At 39.6% G+C, this 19,031-nt stretch overlaps 1 protein-coding gene across 3 annotated transcripts in view; it reads right to left on the bottom strand.

Annotated features, from left to right (window-relative positions):
- Positions 1–19,031, bottom strand: part of LRFN5 (leucine rich repeat and fibronectin type III domain containing 5) — a 274,336-nt gene that overhangs the window by 115,684 nt on the left and 139,621 nt on the right. For 2 of the 3 annotated variants that reach the window (XM_060175564.1, XM_060175566.1), the window contains exon 2: positions 900–1,075. The exons of the other annotated variant lie outside the window; for it this stretch is intronic. The gene's annotated coding sequence lies outside the window, so the exon portion shown is untranslated. The remainder of the gene's footprint in view (positions 1–899; positions 1,076–19,031) is intronic. 3 annotated transcript variants of the gene reach the window in all.

The raw sequence follows: 19,031 nt of genomic DNA, 5'->3' as shown, positions 1-19,031 counted from the left end.
TATTCAATTGCCAAATACTAATACATAATTATAGTGTAGTTGCTGAATTTTTATATTTTATTCAGTAAATATAAATCCCATAATAAGCTATGTACTTGGACATTTTGAATCCCTTTTTATTATTATCTTTATTTATTAACAGCCAGAGATTGAGAGGAGAGGGAGCGACAGAAAGGGAAAGAGACAGCGAGACACCGGCAGCCCTGCTTCACCACTTGCAAAGTTTTCCCCCTGCGGGTGGGGGCCGGGGATGCGAACCCAGGACCTTGCACATTGTAACATGTGCGCTCAGTCAGGTGCACCAACCCCTGGCCCGTTCTTGGAAATGTTGTTGGCATACTTATGTTTTGGTAAACAGTGACTTATATTAGACACTTTGTAGTCCATATCTCAACTCATTTCCATAATGTGATTTCCTTTTATACTGTTTTTCCATCCTGTTGATTCAAAGGTTTCCATAAACGCTTCTTCAATGACACTGACATCAAAAGCAACAATAAGCCAGCCCCTAGTTTTTTACCGTTGGAAAAAAAATACCTGACTTTCAAGAAACAAGATCCAGCCATCCAATCTTAATAAGAATACTTGATAATTCTCAATCTCTTTACTCATTTGCAAACATGATTTTCATCTCTCTAGTATCTATTTATCACAGCTAGGAATACATAAATTAGGTGAAAAAATTGTGAAAAATAATATCAGAAAATCTCATACAGTTATGGGTTAGCAACAAAAATGTCTCAGTCCTACCTCTGGAGAGATAGGACTCAAACAAAAACTTCCATGATAAGTAAAGAATAAGGCAGGTTTTGATTTGTATATTAATCTGCAAGGCTGCTATCCTTCCCTAGGTGTTTTCCAGTCCAGGAAGAACGGCAAACTGAAGGCAATCGACTTACTTCTGGAGCCTGAAGAGTTCCTCACTGCTGTGAAGGAGACAGCACTCTGCCTGGCAGCTACAGAAGATGGGCAGGGAGGAAGCATGTCCAAAGCGGATTCTCAGGATGGTGTCAGAAGCAAAGAGGCTCAGCTACTACGTATCTTTCCAACACCTGGCAGAATGGTGACCGGGATTCTTAAAAGGAGACAAGCAAAAGAGAAGTGTATCAAGATATGCTCATGAAGGAGCTTTAATAAATAGATAGTGATATGTATAGATAGTGGCTGTTAACTGTGTGACGGATCTCAACCTGTATCAAGAATATCACTCCATGTGATTTAAGTAGATTTCTATAGTGATGCTTTCTACAAGATAGGAAATATACCCTGATTCCAACAGATAAGTCACATTTCGGGTTTTCAACTTTTGGAAGGAGTTTTCATATCTCATGATTAAAGATAATTCAAATAGTCAAGATTTTCTTTATGATATTGATAACTCCAGGGGCCAGGACTTAGCTTATCTGACAAAGAACAAATTGACTGTGTACATGGTCCTGGGCCCAAAGCCTGGCACCATGACACCAGGGGGGTAGGCTGTAGTGTGTTTGCTTGCTTGCTTGCTTGTCTCTCTCTCTCTCTCTCTCTCCTCTCAGTTGGTCAGAGCATGTGTTACTGCACATGCACAAGACCCCAACACTACTTAACAAGAACAATAGACTAATCCAACTTGCAGGCTTCTATTAATAGTTTGAAAAAGTAAACAAGTGTTCAGTCATCACATTCTGCATGCCAGGTCCATGGTACGAGTGACTCAGCGTGAGTCTGAACAAGACTCATGAGGCCTGACTTCCTGGAGCTGAAAAGTTTTGTGTTACATGACCTACTATATTTAGTTCCATCAACAATTTTCATTTTAATATAAATATTTATGAAGGGTTACACAAATAGTACTGTTAACATTTAAAAATGGTTTTTAATTTTAATTTATTTTTTAAATATTTAATTTATTTATTCCCTTTTGTTGCCCTTGTTTTATTATTGTCGTTATTATTGTTGTTGTTCTCGATGTCATTGTTGTTGGATAGGACAGAGAGAAATGGAGAGAGGAGGGGAAGACAGAGAGGGGGAGAGAAAGACAGACATCTGCAGACCTGCTTCACCGCCTGTGAAGCGAATCCCCTGCAGGTGGGGAGCCGGGGGCTCGAACCGGGATCCTTATGCCATTAAGGTTGATTTCTTATGACAAAAGCACTACTCAGCTCTAACACTGGAGGTGGGATTCAGCGTGAGCCCCTGGGGTCTCAGATACGGAAATTCTGTGTACTAAGGCTGAACTATCTTCCCAGTTTTGCCATTCAGACTTTCAATCATGTAAGAAAATTGTTGGCTTCTTCCAATTTATCCACATCAAACTAAATAACAATCAGTCAAGTTCTATGAAGCCCAGTATCTGCATTTGTTAGTTCTAATATTCAACCACTAATATTTAGAAACAGACAAGCCGAAAAGTATGCATAGAGAGAATAAATGCATTTGAGTTTCCCTTTGGCTATGGCTGCTTTAAAAATAAAGAAGAGAATAATCTCAGAGATCATAAGAAATAGAAGATGAAATAAAAACAGAGGTTTAGCTTGTTTCTGCTGACTCCACATGCAACAGGGAGGTAATAATGTCAGAAAGCCACAATCTAAGAGGATAACCATACTGCACCAAGAGAATAACCCAGGGGGCTGTTCAGAAGAGACAAAGTCAGGTGGAAACATGCCCTAGGACTCGGGAGAACTGAGGTCATCAAAACTCGCAGCAGAAAGGGGGCCAAGAACTGCAGCCAAGAGCAATTGCGACCTCAGGGGCGAGTCCAGAGCCGGGACACGATGTGAAGAGAGCTGACGCTGGCTTGCTGAAACCCACGCAATCCTGCAAACCCTCGTTAACAAAACAGAACAAGAACCAGGAGCCGGGTGGTGGTGCACCTTGTTGAGTGAACATGTTACAATGCAAAAGGACCCAGGTTTGAGCCCCCAGTCCCCACCTGCAGGGGGAAAGCTTTACAAGTGGTGAAGCAGGGCTGCAGGTGTCTCTCTGTCTCTCCCACTCTACCACCCCCTTCCCTCTAGATTTCTAGCTGTCTCCATCCAGTAAATAAAAATAAAGATAATAGGGGATTGGGCGGTAGGGTAGTGGGTTAAGCACACGTGGCTCAAAGCACAAGGACCAGCATAAGGATCCGGGTTCGAGCCCCCGGCTCCCCACCTGCAGGGGAGTCACTTCACAGGCGGTGAAGCAGGTCTGCAGGTGTCTGTCTTTCTCTCCCCCTCTCTGTCTTCCCCTCCTCTCTCCATTTCTCTCTGTCCTATCCAGCACTGATGACAGCAATAACAACAATAACTACAACAATAAAACAACAAGAGCAACAAGGGGAAATATTTAAAAAATATTTTTTTAAAAAAGTTTTTAAAAAAGAACAAGAACAAGAAAAAATCTACTTTTTAATTTTTAAAACCATTTTTATTTATTTATTGGCTATAAACAGCCAGAAATACAGAGGTAAGGGGAGTTAGAGAGGGAGAAAGAAAGAGAAGCACCTGCAGACATCCTTCACCGTTCACAGTTTTCCCCTGCTGGTGGGACTTGAGGCTCCAACCCGGGTCCCCGTGCATTATAACATGTGCTCCCAACCAATGCACTGCCACTCAGTCCCCAGCTAAATATTTTTAAAGAGAAAAAGGTATTACTGCTGATCATTTATTTTTTATTTTACTTTATATATTTATATACATCATATAAATTATGTATAATATTATAAATCATGTATATTTATATCATATAATAATTTACATAAATGATGTTACTTATAATATATGGATATATCTATGTATAAATACTATATATTATATTTATTATTATTGCTATTATAATCTGAAATTTATTCAGACAGGAAACCTAAAAATGAAAATACAGGTTAATAAAAATAATACCTGTTTTAATTATTTTCTGAACTTGCCAACTGTGCTACATAAATGTTTATCACAAGATGTTTATTGTAGAATTATAAATTGAGATACATACAAACATATATATATATATATATATATCAGTCATATATCAACCAGCCCAAGGCAGCTAGTGTTTATTTTTCACTTATTTACTTCTATTCACTATTAACCAATTTATATATTATGCATAATACATGTGCATTATAAAATACAAGAACGATTGTCATTCCACACGTGAAGTCTCTGGATACAGTCTGAGGTGAAGCATGTTGAGGTGGCAATCGTTGCTTTGGTTAGGTTGTGATCGGCGGATGCAATATTATTTGGTTTGGATAGGGAGATGCATACGGGAAAGTGGGCCCTATCCAAGGGTTCCAGGACTGGGGGAAGTAGGGGCTCTATAGTGAAGATGTGAGGTTCCTGCTGTATTAGGGTTCAAAAAGACAATCGATAGTTAATATTATCATCACATTATTTGTTAATTGGGTTAACTTTGAAAAGTCCCTTTGTTATGGTTTGCTGTACAGTACCCAGTATCTTGTATATAGCTGTGCTACTGGATGCTTCTAATCTACTTGGTCTAGGCTTTTGAGAGAGTCCGCATATCAAATGCATAGCCTATATATTAAAAAGATTCAGTTTGTCTTTTGAGAAACTTTGAGACATACAATTGATTTCCCCCTCTCATATTAATTAACTACTCCCTAACACTTCCTCTCCACTATTCCAAGCTTGGGATCCATGATTGCTCAACAAATTGTTTGGCTTCATATGTTAACTCTCTTTTCAATCACCAGGTTCCAGATGCCACCAGGATGCTGGCCAGGCTTCCCTGGATTGAAGACCCCACCAATGTGTCCTAGAGCTCAGCTTCCCCAGAGACACACCTTACTAGGGAAAGAGAGAGGCAGACTGGGGGTATGGACCGACCAGTCAACGCCCATGTTCAGCGGGGAAGCAATTACAGAAGCCAGACCTTCTACCTTCTGCAACCCTCAACGACCCTGGGTCCATGCTCCCAGAGGGCTAGAGAATGGGAAAGCTACCATGGGAGGGGGTGGGTTATGGGGATTGGGTGGTGGGAATTGTGTGGAGTTGTACCCCTCCTACCTTATGTTTTTGTTCACTAATCCTTTCTTAAATAAAATTTTTTTTTAAATAAATAAATAAATAAATAAATAAAATAAAATACAAGAACTATAAAAGCGATTTTCTCTCCAATGCCAGATATAACACTGTCAGAACCCACTCTAAAAAAAACATTTCATGCACTAAAGACTGCCTATGTGGACTTTTCTAAATGCAGGAAGAGTCCCGGCTCTTTGAAATCGCTCCCTTGGGCAGTGCCCTGTTCTAACATCTGTATGACCCCCGTGAAAACCCAGCCCACACTACACTGCAGGAAGTTCAGTAGTGTGATCTATTTCACTCTCTCCCTTTCTCCCTCTTTCTTTATAACAAAAATCAATCAATCAACCAAATAAATGTATGGGAGTATCCACTGTGTTTAACACTATTCATTTAATTTAGTATGTTCTGGAAATCATTCCTTTTCTGTCTCCTCTCAACAATCAGATCCATTCTATCAGTGATGATCTAACACATGAATGTGACATAGTTTACACGTGTCCTGATAAGAAATGTAACATTTCCATGATATTATAAGTATATGAAACTGTATAATTAAGCATTATGTAACCAATGCCTATAAGCACTTTGGAGTATACACAGAGGTATAAGCAAATGTGCAGGCCTTTTGGAGTAAGTACCCAGCAGCAAATTAAGGCCAAGAAGCCTCAGTGTTCTTGAAACTCAGATTCATCTCTTTAGTAAAGTGGTAGTATAAAACAACAATAAAATCACTATCAGGCTACCCCTCCAGCTGGGGCCCTAGTCGGGGAGTCCTGAGATTCCCAAACAGACATGATGGGTCTAGAGCTTGAATAAATCCCTCTCTCCACTGTCACTGGTCATCTCCATCAGGAACAACATAATGGACTCCTTTGTGGGTCCCCATAGGACCTTGCCCTCAATGTGGATCAACCAAGGCAAGAATGTTCCATCCTCAGAAGGGAGGATGGACAACATACTCTATGCTACACCTGAGGAGGATGGGTCCTGATATGGGGCAGCTTGGAATGTTCCTGCTCATGACCACAGAATGTGAGCTCAGATCTATAGGGATGCAGAGGATGCATTGGATCGACCTTCTCGTGGTGCATCCCGTGAGTACCCATTTATTGGGGAAACTGACGATCCTTCCTAGCCGACTGAATCCACATGGATCCCAGTCACTTTCAAAGCCAGCAACAAGCAGATATCAGGCTCAACCTGACGCTGTTGACTGGCTACGGAAGAAGGGCAAACGCTAGAAGAAGAGGTCACATAGGCTCCGAAGCTGAGTATGGGCTCCAGATCACATCAGATCGATGGGGTTTAAAGTCAACAATTTTTATACACCTTTCCCATATTTGGGAGCTACTCTCTTCCCTGGTCCAGCTTTCTAGCCCTTTTTCCAGTCATGACATCATCTCCCCAGACAATAACTCAGATCCACCTGCATATCAGATTTCAGCTAAGGGAAAAAAAAACAAATAAACAAAATAACAACAACAAAAAAAACTAGTATAGCCAGAGTCCCTTTGGAATATAACTAAAATATACTTACTAGCTATCTAAAAAACGTAGACGTCCCCCAACTTTTCATCTGCACTATTCCAGCCTTTAGGTTCAACAGTTTGTCTGGCTTTATATGTTGACTCTCTTTTCAGCCACCAGGTTCCAGATGCTACCATGATGCCAACTTGACTTCCCTGGACAGACGACCCCACCAATGTGTCCTAGAGCTCCGTTTCCCCAGAGCCCCGCCCCACTAGGGAGAGAGAGAGAGACAGGCTGGGAGTATGGATCCACCTGTCAACACTCATGTCCAGCAGGGAAGCAATTACAGAAGCCAGAACTTCCACCTTCTGCAACCCACAATGACCCTGGGTCCATGCTCCCAGAGGGATAAAGAATAGGAAAGTTATCAGGGGAGGGGATCGGATACGGAGTTCTGGTGGTGGGAATTGTGTGGAGTTGTACCCCTCTTACCCTATGGTTTTGTCAGTGTTTCCTTTTTATCAATAAAATAAATAAATAAATTGATAAATAGGACTAAATAGTATTGCACCATGGTAGCAAAACATCCACATCCGTAAGAGTTTTCTAACAAAAGTACTGATAGTCAGTATTCATTTTATCAGAAAAAGCAGATTAACTTCTAAAACCTTCCGAAATTCCATTTCCCCAAAACTTCCTTACGTATGCTAGATCACATCATTTGTTGAGAACACTTTTCTTTATCTTGACAACATTTTAGCACATACTATGTGCCAGCTACCAAAATGTGTGATCTAACTCAATTCTTCTAAGATCCAAATGAGAAAACAGCATTCCTTACTATAAATTGCTATTAAAAGCTAGAATAGGCAAAATTCAAATGACTTTGGGCAACATCAAGTGGCTAGTAGCCTAGCCATTACTAAAGCATTCACACTTCAAATAAAAATAGTCACCTCACAGGATAAGGGAACACTTCAGAAGACTATTAAAGAATTCTAAAGTAAAAAAAAAACAAACTTAGGGGGCTAGGTGGTTGTTGCAGTTGGTTAAGCTCACATAGCCCTAAGAACAAAGGTCCATGCTCAAGTGCCACATGCCCAACTGCAAGAAGGAGAAGCAGGTCTGTAGGTGTCTCTCTCTCTTCCGCTTTATCTCCCCCCCCTCCTCTCTCAATTTCTCTCTGTCCTGTCCAATAAAATGGGGGGAAAAAAATGGCCGCCAAGAGCAGTGGATCTGGAGTGCCAACACTGAGCGAGACAACACTGGCAGCAAAATAAACAAAGAAATAAATAAAATAACCTAAACAAGGTGCTATCTTTCATCATCATTATTCGGAGGCTACAGGCTTTCGGTGCAGTAGCTGCCACTTGGATACAATTACTAATCTCTCCACGAAAGTTCTCTGTGAACACGCTCACCCAACTCAAGTTCCTGGGCATCCTCAGGCAACAGGACCCCAGGACTCTCTATTACCCCATGCCCTCCTACAGTTTTAAATAACGTTCATATATTTTGTTCATTACAGTGTCCAAGACAAGAGATTTTACCCTGGTATTCTTAATCTGAAATTTTCAATGTGGTCTTTAAAAGATTTCCATCTACACCGAATGCTGTAGTAAAATATAAGAAATTCGGATCAGTTCCTTAGTTCCAAACTGTTGCTATGTTGGTCATGTTCCATAGCCTTAGAAAATCAGGCAAAGCTTATCATTTATGTACATATATTTCAAAGTAACATGGTTCTATAACAATTATCTTCAATGTCATAAGAAAATAATTAAATAACTCAAAAAATATGGGTGTGTGGAGTTGTACCCCTCTTTTGTTTTTAAAGATTTTATTTATTTCTGAGAAAGATAAGAGGAGAGAGAAAGAACCAGACATCACTCTGGCACATATGCTGCCGGGGATCGAACTCGGGACCTCATGCTTTAGAGTGCAAAGCTTTACCACTGTGCCACCTCCCGGACCACACGAGTTGTACCCCTCTTATCCTATGGTTTTGTCAAGGAAAGCTTCCTAAGAGGTGAAGCAGGGCTGCAGGTGTCTCTCTATCTCCCCTCCCCTCTTGATTTCTGTCACTAGTAAGAAAAATAACAAATAAGATATTTTAATATATTTTTAATACTAATTATTTACTTTCCCTTTTGTTGCCCTTGTTGTTTTATTGTTATTGTAGGTATTATTGTTGTTATTGATGATGTCATTGTTGGCTAGGACAGAAAGAAATGGAGAGAAGAGGGGAAGACAGAGACGAGGAGAGAAAGACAGACACCTGCAGACTTGCTTCTCTGCCTGTGAAACGACTCCCATGCGGGTGGAGAGCCAGGGCCTCGAACCGGGATCCTTAAGCCAGTCCTTGCACTTTGTGCCACCTGCACTTAACCTACTGCGCTGCCACCGACTCCCAACAAATAAAATATTTATAATTTTTCAAAAAAATATAAAGCCACATGTTTTGTAATATGTGAATAGACATATCACTTTTTTGTTGTTGTTGTTGCCAGAGCACTGCTCAGCTCTGGCTTATGGTGGTGTGGGGAATTGAACCTGGAACCCAGGCTATGAGAACCGGTTTGCATAACCATTATGCTCTCTTGTCACCTTCACATTTTCATTATAGTTCACTAGACCATATTTTACTAATTACTTACTATGTAGTTTAGCATAATATAGTGACGCTCTTTACTTAACTGCTCCCAAAATGAGAGTATAATATAAATTGGCATTTTAGAAAGACAAATAACTGAAGCAGTTTTTTTTTAAAAAAAACTGAGCCAGAAATACAAGATAAAATTAAAAATTGTTTCCTAATAATATCTTTTCTAAATGTATAAATATTCAGAAAAATGTATATGAATACCACTGCTAAGATATGCTGTCCTCATCATCCAAATTCTCTACCTAATTAAAGAATGAAATTAGCAACCAGAATGAATGTGGAAATGGTCTGGTGCTACGAGATACAAGCACAGCATCACACACTCAGCTACAGGAACATGTTTATAGATTGTTTTACACATCCAAAGTCATATGATTCATAAATGGATGTACCACTAGAGCATCTATTGCTTAATGTAAATGTCATATTGGAAATGAGAACAACTAATCATCCCTTTCCTCTAATAGCCAGAGTTCTGCAGTTAAATAAAATATAAATCTTGGTGACCTAAAATTCTTATTACTGCATTTGTAATTTCCTGTTAACAGCTCAAGAAGATAACTTTAAGTGATAATGTATTTCAGTAAGATTCCTACAAAAGTAAAAGGATTTTCATGGTTAAGATTATAAGTTGGAGACCCCAGCTCTCACCTGCTATATTCTTTCCTTTAGGTTCCTGGTTATTAAACAAATTGTTCTGCTTTATATTTTAATGCTTTTTCAGCCACCACATTGCAGATGCTACCATGACACCATCCTGACTTCCCTGGGCAGAGTGCCTCACCAGTGTGTCCTGGAACCTCCCCTCCCCAGAGCCCTGTCCCACTAGAGAAAGACAGAAACAGACTGGGGGTGTGGATCCACCTGTCAACACCCATGTCCAGTGGAGAAGCAATGACAGAAGCCAGAACTCCCACCTTCTGCTCCTCATAAAGATTCTGGGTCTAGATTCCAGAGGGATAAATAATAGGAAAACTTCCAATGAAGGGGATGGGATATGGAAGGAACTGGTGGGAATTGTATGGGATTGTACTCATCTTATCCTATGGTTATGCTGATCATTATTAAGTCAATAATAGTTTTTTTTAAGAATGAGAGAGAGAGAGAGAGAAAGAGAGAGAGAGAGAGAGAGAGAGAGAGAGAATGTGGAAGTATGGGATAGAGGTAGCTAGCATAATTGTTGTGCAAAGAGACTCTCATGTCTGAGGCTCTAAATTGATTGAATCCCAAATTCAATCCCCTACACTACAATAAGCCATAGCTGAGAAGTGCTCTGGTAGTGAGAGAGAGAGAGAGAGAGAGAGAGAGAGAGAGAGAGAGACCGAGACCAGAGAACTGCTCAGCTCTGGCTTTTGGCAGTGCCTGAGATTGAATCTGAGCCCTCTGAGCCTTTTCTTATTATGAAAAGCTTCTATGAAAGCTATAATAACTGTGCTGTCTTTTACTAGGCTAACAATACACATCTCGAGAATAATAATAAAAACAGAAATTGAGAATAATTAGCGTTGACTTTGCATTGTTTTTGAGCAATTACCTAGTTCACTCAGTTGAGTAGTATTAATAATTAAAGACAGCAATTTTTATCACACAAAGAAGCACAAATAACCAATTTAGTGAAGAAGAAAACTGCATATTCGAGTTTGATTCTAATTTTAACGATTCTATTTATGAGATAGTGGGTAGAAACATTCTTACACGGGGGCCAGGTGGTAGTGCACCTGGTTAAGTGCAAACATTGCAGTGCCCAAGGTTGCAGGTTCAAGCCCCTGGTTCCCAGCTGCAGGGGGAAAGCTTCACAAGCCGTGGAGCAGGTCTGCAGGTGTCTCTCTAACCCTCTCCCTTCTCCCTGTCTGAATTCCCTTCCTCCCTCAATTCTTCTCTGTCTCTATCCAATAATAAATAGAAGAAAATTTAAGAAAGTTTAAAAATTGTTACACAAAAATAAATGGAAACTGTCAAATAAAGTCCAATTGAAGATTATAGAGATAACAGTCCCTTTTCTTACACAATTGCTATTTATGAGTGGGGGAAAGCATACAAGAATATGCTGCTAGGTTATCAATTAAGTTAGTAGTCGTGATGAAAAGTTCCAAACTAACAATACTTGTCGATTCCATTGCCATTAACTTTCTCTATAAGAAATAATGAGTGGACTTAAGCAAAATGAACATACAGATTAAAATCACTCGTAAGACATAAACAAAGCAAGGACAACAAGCAAGTTCAGTTAAGACAAAGCTTTGGACTCAGTCTGCATAACTGATAAGGAGGTTGGGAAGAAGATTGAGTTGAAAAGGTTGAGGTGATCCAATGGACTTGGGTGACCAGACATTGATACTTTGGTGGTAAGTGTTGTATATAAAATATCTATGTATTTTCAAGTGGTATGGAATTAGACTTCTAAAACAAACAAATGAAAGAAATGTTAAGCACAACCATGAGGTAGCTCACTGAGTGCAACGCCTGCTCTAACCTATGTGAAGACCAGGGTTCAAGCCATGACAACCCACGGGACGGCGCTGCACCGGGAATGATGCTCTGGTGTCTCTGCTATTCTCTTCTTTACTTCTCTCTGGGTCTGAAATAGAAAAAAATGAAAGGCCAATGGAGATTACTGGATGAATGACACCCACAGAAACAAAGCCTGTGAGGAGATTCACAGTGGCTGTGAATCTGTGAAAAAGTTTCAGCGGTGACTCACACCAGTCAAGGACCGTGTGGAGATTGGAAACTGAAATGACAGCAGGCATCATGGGTAGACAAACTGCAGAAAACACTGAAAGAATAAAGGATTTCTGAAGGGTGAGGACATACTGACAACTACAAGAAGAAGAAGAATGGAAATGAGACATCGTGACACTTACAAGATAGCAGCAATGGCAAATCATATGGTTTGATTTCCTGGTGACCTACAATCTCTTTAAAATTCAGGAATATCATATGGATAATTCTATGCCCCATAACATTTATAAGCCTCTCCTATAAACACTTGAAAAAAAAAAAAAAAGAAAGATTTAACACTGTCAGGCTGGAGTAGTGGCTCTGCCTGTGGACTCTGAGACAGACAGACAGACAGACAGACGGTTTTCATGTTCAAAACCTGTCCTTTTCAAAAGCTGATGATTCACTGGGGGAAAAAGAAAAAAACTCTTTTGGGTGGAGGGTAGATAACATAATGGTTATGCAAAAACAGACTCTCAGGCCTGAGGCTCCAATGTCCCAGGTCCAATGTTCCTTGCACCACCATAAGCCAGATCTGAACAGTGCTCTGGTTAAAAAAAAAAAAAGATTTTTAACTGTAAATCAAGAAAAATCACAAACTAAAAATATCAGAGAAGTTACCTTTTGAGGAGAAAGTTACTCAGACAAAGGATGAAACACAAAGATGAATTTCTAAAATCCATATAATGCAATTAAAATAATAATATTAATTATGAAGAGACTACTGAAAGGAAGTTCAAGAAGCGAGGAAAATGAAGAGAGAGAAGACTTCTTCACAAGGTAGGGTCATAAAGCGGTAAGTATAAAAGACGGCGAAAGGGAGGACGGGAAAAATATGAGTCTCTAGTAGTGTTTGCAGAGCACTGTCAGGTCCATTCTTTCTTTAGACAGCTACCCCATTGTCTGTGTCTTTTTCTGCTCACCACTTTAACCCTGACTTGAGAGCAGACGTAGATGCAGTGCTTGTGAAACCTGTGAAGCCGTGACTGACACAAAACTGGGATTGAAAAATGTCTCTGTAGGTTTAATAGATGGGCCAAGACTGTCAGCATGAAATAGAATAGAGCCAAAGGTAAAGACACTCAAGACTCAGAAGCTAAATGATTAAGAAGCAAAGTCTTTAAAGATAATATGGAATATGCCGGGATAGCCTGAGGGTACTTCTTCCCGAGCTAGTGTTCTCTGGGTTGGAGAGAACTCAACTGGAGCTGATCTAGGCTGCTGTGTGGGAGAGGGATCAGGAACTCGTGCTGCACCAACTTCCGCAGGAGATACACTCTGGAACTCTTGGAGCCGGAAAGCAATTTCCAAGTGTCTTTAATCAGAAGAGCAGCTGTTTTTATACTCTCCAAGTAGGGTGGAAACAGGATGTGATATAGAGAGGGTGGAGAGAAAAGTGACTGGTGAAAATCAGAGTGTGACAAAGAAGGGATCAGTGTGTGACAAGGAGGGGGTGGAGCAGGAGAGAATCCTATCATAGAACCACCAATGCCCTGGAGTGCTTTATGTAAAAGTGATTTATGTAAATAGACCAAAGCTTTGGATCAGTAAAATCCCTATATAGGCATATGGTTAAGCAGAAGCCAGGGGGAGATGGCAACTACCCAACAGGAATACACTTTTTGATTAAGTTTTCTCCATAAGCCTAAGGGTCAATAATGTCAGAACTGTAAATTCGACATTCAGCAAGAGAAAATGAATGTCCAGAAGAAAAAGACTGATAGTTATAGCTAATTATTTGGCCCGTGTTGAACTGTACCTGAAATACAGCATACCTCAATCTGAAATCTGGTGACACATATGCTGTCACCCAAAGGAACACACTGCCAAATCCAAGGACTACAAATGGAAAATGACTAGAGAACCAAGTGGAAGTTTGATCTTGAGAAAGAGAGACAACATAGAGGAGATTATCTTCAAGTACCATTCATGAGGACTGGGGCAGAAGGAGTCAATGTTCAGGACTTCAGAAATGGTGAACCACTGCTGCAGGGCCCTTTCTTAGCCTCTTTCCCTCTGTATCACTCTTTCCTCTTAACTTTCTGTCTTTCTAAAAAAAATAAATTAAAATATTTTAAATTCCCAAGAATATGACTTGGAAAGATGCATGGGGTTTTCACTTTTGCACTTAGAATATTTTATTTGAACAGTCCTGTATCCGTGACTAGTATATGTTGCATGAGTAGCCGTGAATTCATTGTTCCAATAGGCTCATTTCATATGGCTATCAAAGACAATATTCTTGTGTGAGATGTAAGGTAGACAATGGCTGGGAAAACAAAGAAACGGAAAATCATGTGTACCAAAATGAATTGAGGGGGCCAGGGTGGTGGCGCGCCTGGCTGAGCACACATGTTACAATGCACAAGGGCCTGGGGTTCGAGCCCCTGGTTGCCACCTGTAGAGGGAAAATTTTCCAAGTGGTGAAGCAGGGCTGCAGATGTCTCTCTGTCTCTCTCCCTTTCTACCAACCCCTTCCCTCTTGATTTCTGGCTGTCTATATCCAATAAATAAATAAAGATAACTAAAAAATAATGGGAAATAAAACAAAAGAAAATGAACTGAAAACTGGACTACAGAGTGTCCAATATAATGGCCACCCTAATTCTAAGGCTCCTGTCTACTGAGGCTGCCTCTAACTTTGCAGCAAATTTTGAGGTGACCCTTTTCCAAAGCCAGGCAGACATTCTTAAATGCTTACTTTGGTTCTACTAAGGGTAACCTCTTTTGAAAGTAAATTAGAAAAATCAATGCAGGCATCATCTATGAAGTCATAACATTCTAATATTTAAGAATCTATATACGCATTTCCCCAAACGCATAGGACATAATCTATAGATGACAGAGTCTTTTTTTTTTCAACAAATACATTGGGGTATTATGGTTTTAGTTACTTTTCAATATGCTCTAATTTGTTACTTTTCCATTTGCCCAAGAGAACTGCAAGTACTTTTATATAATAAAATATTGTGCCCATTTGAAATTGACCATAAGTGCTTTTAGCTCTGTGAAGTTTAAGACCATGAGAAGAGGCCATTTTGATTTTATTCTGTGGAGAGATTATATGCATTACTCAAATGGTTTGTGCATCAGGTGTAACTGAGCTCGGAGTAAAATAAAAGCCATTTTAATATTTTCTTTGTGTACTTTACCATTTGAAAATATTTTCATCTCAAAAAGTTATCTTATAGTACAGATAGCAATGTGTCTAAATCTCATTTCTAGACCCAATTATAATAGACAATTATAAAGATCATATCGCTGGAGTCAGGCAAAAGGTAGCTCAGCGGGTTAAGCGCACATGGCGCAAAGCCCAAGGACCTCAAGGATCGGTGGCAGGATCCCGGTTCGAGTCCCGAGATCCCCACCTGCAGGGGACTGGCTTCACAAGGGGTGAAGCAGGTCTGCAGGTGTCTGTCTTTCTCTCCCCCTCTGTTTTCCCCTCCTATCTCCATCTCTCTCTGTCCTATTCAACAATGACGACATCAATAACAACAACAATAATAACTACAACAAGGGCAACAATAGGGAAAATAAATAAATAAATAAATATAAAAAGATAAAAAATACTCACATTAAAAAAAAAAGATCATAGAGCTATTTGATCCAAATAAGAGAACAATCTATAGAAACGCTGACTTCTTGTCTCTTTCTACTTAGCTACATGTTTGGGTTTTTTTTAGATTCTTAGAAAATTTCACTCAAAGAAGTCGGGTGGTGATTCAAGCAAAAGAAGACTGTTCACAAGGAAGTGGGCTCAAGCCCTGCTCCCCACCTGCAGGAGAGACACTTCACAAGTGGTGAAGCAAGTCTGCAGATACCTCTCTATCTCTCTCCATCATCCATCTCAATCTCCCCCTGTCCTAGCAAACACAATAGCAAAGTGAAGGGAAAGGAAAGGAAGGGAAGGAAAGAAGAGATTAATAGTGCAGGCAATAAGCCCCAGATAACCCAAGTGGGGAAACAAACAGTCACTCAAGTCATAATTTGAAAGAAGCCAACTGAGAGTTCTAGAAAGGATATAATTATAAATTAAATGGAAATCTAATTCATAGGAATAAGGATGTTAGGTACACTTGTTCTGACACATTTTGGATCTAAGGGCAACACAAGATTAAATTTAGCTAGCCATATCAAAATAGACATAAAATATATTTCATATGGAAATCTATGTATTTCGGTAGAAGTGAGTTTGAAGTTATATTTTATGTTAGTGTGGCATCTAGGAATAAACTGAAGACTTCATGCAATCAAGATACCATCAGCTTGATTTATTTTTATTCTATGTATGACGAGGCAAAGAAGAGATACACAGAATAAAAATAAATCCCCCCCTCTCCATATTGAGAGGCAAAGAAGAGATACAGACAGACAAAGAGAGAGAGAGATATGAAAAACATGGCCTTACCAGCCAAGGAGTTTCCTTGGAAGCCGTCCATGTTGTACAGATGTGGTACATCTGAAAGGTGGAAGGTGATGCATGTACTTTGCCTGATGAGCTGTTGCCTAGTCCTTTCAGTTGACAGTTTTGAGATTTATACTAAAATCTCTTCTGATTTTACTATTTGTTTATTTATTTATTTATTTATTTATTTATTATTGGATAGAGACAGAGAGAAACTGTGGGGGATGGAGAGATACATCCATTTGACTCAATATTCTTAATAACCTAGTCTCATTTGAATATAATTTAGACTATTTTTATCATAATTCAGCATGTCACTATCTCTCACTTGCATTAATATAACAGCTTTATTACTAGAATATGCATGGTACCAGCAAAATATTGGGTTGCTGGAAAAAATCTCGATGTGTTTTTGCATAGAAAAATATGTCATGGCTGGCTATAGAGCAAAAGGAGATGTGTTTCTCTCCTCTGCTCTCCTGGGTCAGCTTGGAAAACCAAAGGAGACCATCTGGAACTGCAACAAGATAGGACTAGAAAGACTTCAGGAACCCACCAAATCACCAGTGAGTGCAAACACACTTGTGTGGCTAGTGGACAGAGAGGAGCCTAAGGAGAGATAAAATGGCTGGTAACAGTCTGGCAGTTTACCAGTTGAGACACAACCTCCAGTCTCTTTCACCAACAAAGGGACAGCTGAAGGGAGGAGAGGACTCCCCTGAGAATCAACAAATGGAACTATGAGTCTCCATTTCTACTGCCCTCAGAATCTGGAGCAGTGGCAGGGAGGCCCTGTGCTGCCACCAGGAGACAGAGAACTGACTAGGAAACTCAGGAGAAGATCTACACCTTGGTGGCCTAGAGGTGGGGCTGTGAGAGTCTCTTTGCATAAACACTGGATTATCTCTGCCCCACCCTGCTTTATCTCTTGGTCAGGAATGAGGGATGAAGCTAAGAAGCCTACTTATAGTTTAAAAACCCTCAGGCTCCCATAGCCTACAGAAAAGAGAAAGAACACAAGAGGCTTTTAAGCCACTGAGCTCCAACTCAGGGATTAAAATAATATTGAAAAAACTGTCAATTTCCACAATTGTCAACCTTTTAATTACTTTACTTAGACAAAGGTCAATACAGGCAAGAGTAATCAGCAATTTGAAAAGTACTGAGAAAGGGACCTCCTAACATACTATGTAAAATGGTTAAACAACAAGAAGAATATTAGAGAAATGAACCCGGACAAGAGTCCACCTAAAAGCCCCCCAAAGGTTGAAGCACAAAATAATGAGGTCAACAACTAAAAGATAGTTAAGGAAATAATCACAGGAGTGAGTAAAGAGTTTGAAAGGATTGTCATCAGAAATGAAGAAACAACAAATGAGACCCTGGAAGAAAACACTAATTATCTCAAGGATATTAGAGAGCTGAAAGCTGAAATAGCTGAGCTAAGAATACAACTAGTTGAACAAGCTAAAACAGTATCAGAACAGAGTAACATAATAGATGAACTCCAGAAAACAGTAGAGGGGAGAGAGAACAGAATAAAGGAGGCTGAAGACAGAATTAGCAAGATCCAGACGAATTACAGACCACTAAAAAAGAAGTAAAAGATCTCAAAAAGTGATTAAGAGATACCGAAAACCATAACAGAGACCTATAGGATGAAATCAAAGAAATAATATATGCATTATTGGCTTACCAGAGGAAGAAAGAGAGGGAGGGGAAGAGAGCATTCTTCAGGACATAATAGGTGAGAATTTCTCTAGTCTAGACAGCATAAAAGATATAAAGGTTCAAGAAGCCCAGAGGATAGTAAACAGAATTAAGCCAGACTTAAAGACACCAAGACACATCATAGTTAGAATGGAAAGGAATAAGGATAAAGAAAGGATCCTGAAGGCTACAAAAGAAAAATAGAGTTACCTACACAGGAAAACCCATAAGATTAGCAGCAGACTTCTCCACATAAACACTACAGTCCAGAAGAGAATGTGGAAGTTCAACAGTACACTACTTAACAACTACTGGATCAAAGAGGAAATAAAGGAAGAAATAAAAATGTTTCAAGAGTTCAATGAAAATGAAGACACGAGCTATCAAAATATTTGGGACACAGCTAAGGCAGTACTGAGAGGGAAGTTCAAAACCATACAAGCACACATTAGGAAACAAGAAAAAAGCTCAAACAAACAGCCTGACTGCACATCTTAAAGACGTAGAAGAAGAACAAAGGAACCCTAAAGCAAACAGAAGGACAGAAATCACTAAAGTTAGGGCAGAAATAAATAACAGTGAAAATGAGAAAACCATACAAAAGATCAATGAAAGTAAATGTTGGTTCTTTGAAAGAGTGAACAAATCGACAAACCATTAGTCAGACTCACAAAAAAAAAGGGGGGGGGGAGAAGACCCAAATAAGTCTGATGATAAAAGAAAGAGGAGATATCATGACACATGCCACAGAAATTCAACATATCATGCGAGGCTTCTATAGACAGCTATATGCCACCAAGCTACAGAACCTAGAAGAGATGGATGATCTTCTAGATATCTACAAACTTCCAAAAATTAAGTAAAGAGGAACTATATAACATGAACAGGCCCATCACAGCTAATGAAATTGAAACAGTTATCAAAAACCTTCTCAAAAATAAAAGTCCTGGACCAGAGGGTTTTACAAATGAATTCTACAAAATCTTCAAAGAAGAACTAATACCTCTACGTTTAAAAGTCTTCCAGAAGATTGAAGACACTGGAATACTCC

Source organism: Erinaceus europaeus, chromosome 16 (assembly GCF_950295315.1).
Source record: "Erinaceus europaeus chromosome 16, mEriEur2.1, whole genome shotgun sequence".
Classification (NCBI taxonomy): Eukaryota; Metazoa; Chordata; class Mammalia; order Eulipotyphla; family Erinaceidae; genus Erinaceus; species Erinaceus europaeus.
This window is presented reverse-complemented; position numbering and strand designations above follow the sequence as displayed.